This window comes from Uloborus diversus, chromosome 2 (assembly GCF_026930045.1).
Source record: "Uloborus diversus isolate 005 chromosome 2, Udiv.v.3.1, whole genome shotgun sequence".
In the NCBI taxonomy this organism is placed as follows: Eukaryota; Metazoa; Arthropoda; class Arachnida; order Araneae; family Uloboridae; genus Uloborus; species Uloborus diversus.
Window position 1 is genome coordinate 82,567,093 of NC_072732.1, and position 6,952 is coordinate 82,574,044.

Here is a 6,952-nt window from a genome sequence, read left to right on the forward strand (position 1 = left end):
AAACATTATAGCGAGTGATTTTGAACAAGTGAGTTGATTCATGTAAGTGCTATGAAAAGTGGTCAAAAAGAGTTCATTACAATGAAGTTTGACTAGGGCGCCCTGATAAGAGGTCACTGTGAGGTCCGAAAAAGTCCTTATTCAGCAAATTTTGCCTGATGATTTGATGAATTTGGAGACAATTATTTCTTTTTTTTAATTGAGAAATCCCCCCCCCCCTTCCATTTTAGTTTGGGACACCCTTGGATTTGACCTCTGTACATACTTTTATACACTACTTGAACACATTTGTGACTACAGCGCCTTCTAATGTCCAACCGTTGAACAAATTTTGAAAACCAGGGTATAAAAAAGTTCCAGACCTGTCTATTCAACATACTACTTGTTTCACTTTTCTATCTTGCAGTGTTTTACTGTTATGTCCTTTTAAAGCAGGGGAGTCCTTTCTCAAACGTCCTGTAAATAGGCAGCAATCACAAGAGACTTCTCTCTTCCTAAACACGTAATTTATGTTTTGTGATCAACACTTCTTCTGATCCATGAGTTAGTGCTCATTCACTAGATAAATGCCTCTTCTACATTGGGGTGACGTAGACCAGTTTTTTCACTGGAAAGTGCTACATAGTACAGGTGTGTAGTCAAAAGAAGTGGAAGGAAATTTACTTTCTGCCCTCCACCAGTGGTGCAGCCAGAACATTTATCTGGGAGAAGTTTCCAACACATTTTAGATATAGAAAAGGGTAAAAGAGGACCACTTTCAATCAAAAAGGGGACTAAAGAAGACCAGTTAGGATTAAAAAGAGGACCTTGGGAGGACCTTACATAGTTAAACATAGGGAAGCAATAAAAGGCAAATTAGCTGCCTGCTACTAAATTCGTGAAGATAATTTGTTAATTAACCATAATAATGATTTTTAATAAAACAATGCCTTATTATCTTCTGTACAACTGACTTTTTATCCATTGAATTATATTATTTACAAATATTTCCCAGGGGAGGGATGGGGGTGACAAGCATGCATTAACTAATTTTAACTGAAAAATGAATTTTCTACTAATTAACAAATGAAAACTGGTGGATTATAAATTATCAGTTAAGTGACCGATGAATCAGTGCATACCAGGGTTGGCAAAAACCCGGGTTTTTTTAAAAAAGCCCATGGACCCAGGGTTTTTTTGGGTTTTTTTAAATAAAACCCAAAAAAACCCAACTAAAGTTGGGTTTTTTAAAAGAAATGTGGGTTTTTTTTTGTCTTTTTTTAGGGAAAATGTAGGGTACTTGTAGCATATTGTAGCGTAAGTATATGGGCAAAGTGCAAAAATTGTCTTCGGGGAAAAAAAGCTGGAAAACTAGTTAAAATTCAGCATTTTCTGAAGAAAAGTATGAAAGACGAAAAAATCTAAGTATGGTGAAGTTTCGGATTTTTTAATTTTCATTATTACCAACAGTTAAGGCAAAGTTACTTCTCGAGTGATAAAATCTATTGTTCGTTTTTAATTACTACGTTTTTTTTTTTTTTGCATTTTACTTTATTGTATTTATTTTGTTATGCAAAACTACTGTAGAACCTCAAGTAGTTTAAATCCCTTTTTACTGAATTCCAGCTTAATCAAGATATTTCTTTGAATTTTATGCTGCCTGTTTTTCTATTTCTGTGTACAGAGTAAGAAATATTAAACTTTTTCGTAAGATAATGAAAATACCGTACCTGTTCTGTCGACCGTTTGAAAAATCTGTTTATTTCTAAAAAATATACCTTGTGTTTATTCGAGATTTGTGATGTGTTGGTTAGCAGAAAATAATTCACATGAAAGCCTTTTAACTAGATTAGTTTCCTCTGTACACATATTGAGAAAATCAGACGTGACAGGACTTGATGGAGATAATTTGAGTTATTTATTGACCAGTTAAAGAAAAAAGTTAAATACATTTATTTAAAATCTTTGAAGTATTTTTTTAATGCCGTTAAGAGTTAAGAAATTCTATTAAAGTTCAAAATTCATTTTTTGTGTTCATTGTCTGCGGTGAAGAACAAATAAGAAAGAAGTTTAAATTGTGAAAGTATTTAAATTAATTATTTAAAAAAAAAAATTCTCAGAAAATTTTAAAAAACCCAAAAGTGGGCTAAATAATGGGTTTTTTTAAATGGGTTTTTTCAAAAAAACCCATTGGGTCCAACCCAATTGGGTCCAATTCGGCCAACCCTGGTGCATACCTAGTTAAAACTTCATAGATCCAGTTTTTACAATAAACATCTTAGCACATAGTCATTTACAAAAATTTTCACATAACCAGTTTAATATAAGTTTGATATAAGGGACTGCAAGACAAGAAGATATAGTTTAGAAGTCCACGAGGGAGTCACCCCTCTCCCCCCCCCCAAAGCCCTTGTTTTCAACACATATTTTCAACCCTAATATGGTAGTTTATATGAGAGTTTATGACCAAACACCCAACCCAGGAGGTAATTTCTGGCTACGCTAACTGCCTAAGCTCATAAATATTAGAGGTTTGGAAATCATTTATTAGTGCTCTAAGTATTGAAATCATTTTTTGTATGTATTTAGTTGTTCTGCCACCAAGGTATTGTAGTTGTCTTCAGGTACATATAAAAATTATTAAGAAAGAAAATATTTTATTGAAGTCGCCTCATCCAAAAAATATGCAAATGCTGCTTAAGTGATAAATACACTAAACTGAAATTTGATCCTGATTTACTGAATAACTTAATGTAATCAATTAATATGCAAGTTCAGATTCATAGAACTATATTTTCAATAACAAATAAGGATACAAAGAAACACAAAAGTAATTTAGTTTTTAGTTTTTTTTTAAATAAAATTAAATAACATAATCTAAGGTAGCAAATGTAAAAATAGCTTCCAGTTTCCAAAAATATTAAAATAATCCCAAGTTGCAAAAGGACTGGAATCTCGAACACGACAGTCGAATTTTTGCGAAGTACGTTCACTCTTAGCATGTTTTCCAAACATAAATTTATTTATTACTAGCTGCGTCGCCCGGCTTTGCACGGTGTATCTCTAAACTAAAAGTTATGTCAAGTGACGCGTGTTCAACAACTAGGCATCAATTAAAGACACAAAAATACTGTAAAATTGTCCGTCAAAATAATCATTCTTAAAGAAAGAAAACAGCAAATCAAAAATTCCCAAATATTTTAAACAGAACCTTCCTGCTTATCTTCTGCTGGCAGTACAAAAAAAAAAAAGAAAGAAGATAAATTATCAAATAATAATCAAAATAATCAAAAGGAGAAATTTTTATCTCAAAAAAAAAAAAATTTAGTCACAGGAGAAAAAAAAAGTGGCAGCCTTCTGAACGCTAATATAAAATGAGATGGCGCAAACAATAGTTTTCCCGATATGAAAACAGTTCCATTAGGCGAACACTTGTTTTTAAAATTTTTCCAGTGGTTTTACAGCTTTGTTTTTTTTTTTTTTTTTGGAAATTTGACGGAATTAATTCAATTCTAGGGGTATTTTTCGCGGGCTTTCGAATGGTGCTAAATTTGAGCTCATTGGATAATTATTTCCGGTAAGAGCCATTTTCGAGTCCTAAAACTAAAGTTTGAACGGTTTGGTTCTTTTTTGGCGTTCTAACACCCCTCCACATTCCTTTTCAGGTGCCTAAGTACCTCCCTGCCAAATTTGGTCATGATCTGAGGTAAACTGGATTTGTGTATGAACATACATACATACACACATATATTCTTTGTTTTATTTAGATAGATTTATTAAAATTAAACACAAAATATGCTAGTCTAAGATAGCATATGTGAAAAAAACATTCGATTCCCCAAAATATTAAAATATTTACAAGATGCAAAAAGATTGAAATCTCAAACACACGAAGAAATTTTTCGCGAAATTCGAATAAGTGCAATGCTGAAATATTCCAAAAATAAAAAACTTTATTATCTATTAATATTAAACAAAAAATAGGCTAGTCTATGGTGGCATATGTCGAATTAACTTCAGATTGGCAAAAATATTAAATTATTTACAAGATGCAAAAAGATTCAAATCTCAAACACGACAAGCCATGGGCGCCCATATGCAAAATTGTAAAGGGGGGGGGGGGGCTCAGAAATTTTAACCATGGTTTAGCAAAATATTTTCCCCATGGAGGCTGATTTCAAGACAGATTAGTCATTAAAATTTGACATTTTTAATTATTCATTCATTAATGGCTGGAGAAGAAATATTTTTATATTTTTGCAAAGAAAAAAGTACTAAAAGCAAAGAAGTTGTAATTTCCAAAGGGGGGGCTCGAGCCCCTATATGGGCGCCTTTTTCCGCGAAGTCCAAGTAATGCAGTGTTGCTATGGTAAAAAAATAAGAAAGTTTATTACCTATAAAAATTAAGCATAAAATAAGCTAATTTAAGGTGGCATATGTCATTATAACTTTCAATTAGAGATTAAAAACTCAAACTCGATACGCAATTTTAGGCAAAGTCCAAGTAAGTTTGCTGTTGCCATGGCTCCGAAAAAAAAGTACTTTATTATCTATTTAAATTAAACATAAAATAAGCTAATCTAAGGTAATGAACGTTCAAATAACTTCTGATTGTCAAAAATATCAAAACATTAACAAGATGCAGAAAGATAGAACTCGCGAACACAGGAAGCCCGCGATGCTGCATATCGAACTCAAGTTCAGAAAATTGCACTGGTGAAATGTTCTTGTAAAATATTTAAGCACAATTCAATGATTTTCTTTCTACCACTTTCAAGCACTAAAAAAACTTTCACATTTTTTCAAGGTTTTTAAACACTTGCAAATGATTTTTTTTTTTTTTTTTTTGAGCACTTTTCCAAGGTTTTTAAAGAGCGTGCAAAAACGTCATAACTCCTCCCCTAAACCTCTCCATTTGCTGGATTTCCATGCTGCAACGGTTGAAGGAGGAGTAATGATGTCAATCTGAAGTGAAATAATATGGGAAAGTCAGGTTAAATAGAAACAAGGTGCTGCGGCCCCGTGTTAGGGCGTAACAAACATTAGTACACAGTATCTTTTAACGTAATGAAAACTTTTAAAATTTGATTTTTAAGTAAAAACAATATAAAAGTGGACTAAACGGACCAAAATATTAAAAAGTGAACTTTACCCTCAAAAACGGACTTTGGCAGGAAAAGCGAACCATTTGGGAGCCCTGGGGTTTTTCAAAATGGAAAATTATAAGCAAGAATTTCTTGCTTTCCATTTCATTCATTTCTGATGTGAAAATATTATTCAATATATTGAACCAAACAGTTAATGGCTTAGAAATATCATCATAGGTCATTTCACGTGAAATCGCCTAATGCCATGTGCCGTCATGTCTCAGATTTTGTCCTTTATTTTTTTTTTTACAAACAGATATCTATGAGAAAAGCAAAAATTATTTTTTTAATAGATTTTTTGAATGAAAATTACACTTTGGAGAATGTTATCAAAAAATCGATTTTTGATCATTTTTCGTAATCACCGTTTTGGCATGAATTCGGAAAATCCCTCTAATTTCTTGATTTTTTGCCCAATTAAGCTGATTTAGTATCAATTTCAAGCTTATGTTTTTCTCTTTCAGTGTGAGCGACAGAAAGTATTCTATGAACAGTTGGGTGTTGCCACTCTTTATCTAAAGTCAGTGTTTATGTTTTTTCAATTGGGAGATTAAATAAGTTATATCTCCGGAGTACCTACTATGATCTGCATAAAAAAATTTTTTGTAGCATATTTAAATCATTCTCTTGCTATGTAGAAAAAAAGTAGAAGGCTATTTTTTGTTGTTTTGAAATAAAAAATAAAGTTTGTTTTGCAGAAAATACAAGTTTTCTATTACTTGAAATCCCTTTTTAAGCTTAAAAAAGGCCAAAAACTTTTCAGAACCATTAATACTGGACTCTTAAAGGATTTGTATCAATAGTTAATCGTTAAAAAGTTGTTTACTTTGTAAAAGAATTGTGCAAAAACCTCCGTTTCAGGCTTCGCAAAAATAAATAAATAAATAAAAAACACTTTTGATTGAAAGTGTACTAAATATTAAGAATAATAATTAGAAGAATGGTGTAAAAAATATTTCTAATGGCATTATTCAGCTTTTTTTTTTTTTTTTGGACAATAAAAGAGGGGGGGGGAGGGAAGAATAATTATTATTGAAAAGTTTTCATAGCCTAAATTTGTTTTCATTACGTAACACCTGACAATGATCTTCCGCTCTCACAATACTTATGCAATACGCATCATTTCTCTTTCGCTTTGAAGGTTAATCAACACATAGCTTTCGTCGATTATAAAATGTGAAATGAAAGGTATGCTTGTGCGGACGGCATTTTTTAAAAAATTTACTATTTTCTTTGTATTAGAAAATGAAAAAGCCAGAATTTCTATCAATAAGTTTCAAAGAGGTTTTAAAATATACTTCAATCAGCAAAAATAATCTTCTTCAGAGAAATCTAGAGTTGTAAAGTACTTACTGTAAGTGTGGAAGTTCATTGTCAAATGTAACGTAACCCAAACAAGATTATGCTAAGAAAAATTTTCAACAGTAAATTTTTTTCCATCCTTTAATGACAAAAAAAAAGATAATAATAATTCCATTAAAAATATTTTTTATTATTGAAGTGTGCTAAATATTATTCTTAATATTTAGCACACTTTCAATCAAAAGTGTTTTTTTTTTTAATATTTATTTATTTTTGCGAAGGCTGAAACGAAGGTTTTTGCCCAATTCGTTTCAAAAGTAAACAACTTTTTAGCGATTAACTATTGATACAAATCCTTTGAGAGTCCAGCATTAATTGTTCTGAAAAGTTTTTGGCCTTTTTTAAGTTTAAAAGGGATTTAAAGTAGTAGAAAATTTATATTTTCTGCAAAACAAACTTTTTTTATTTATTTCAAAACAACAAAAACACCCTTCTACTTTTTTCTACATAGCAAGAGAATGATT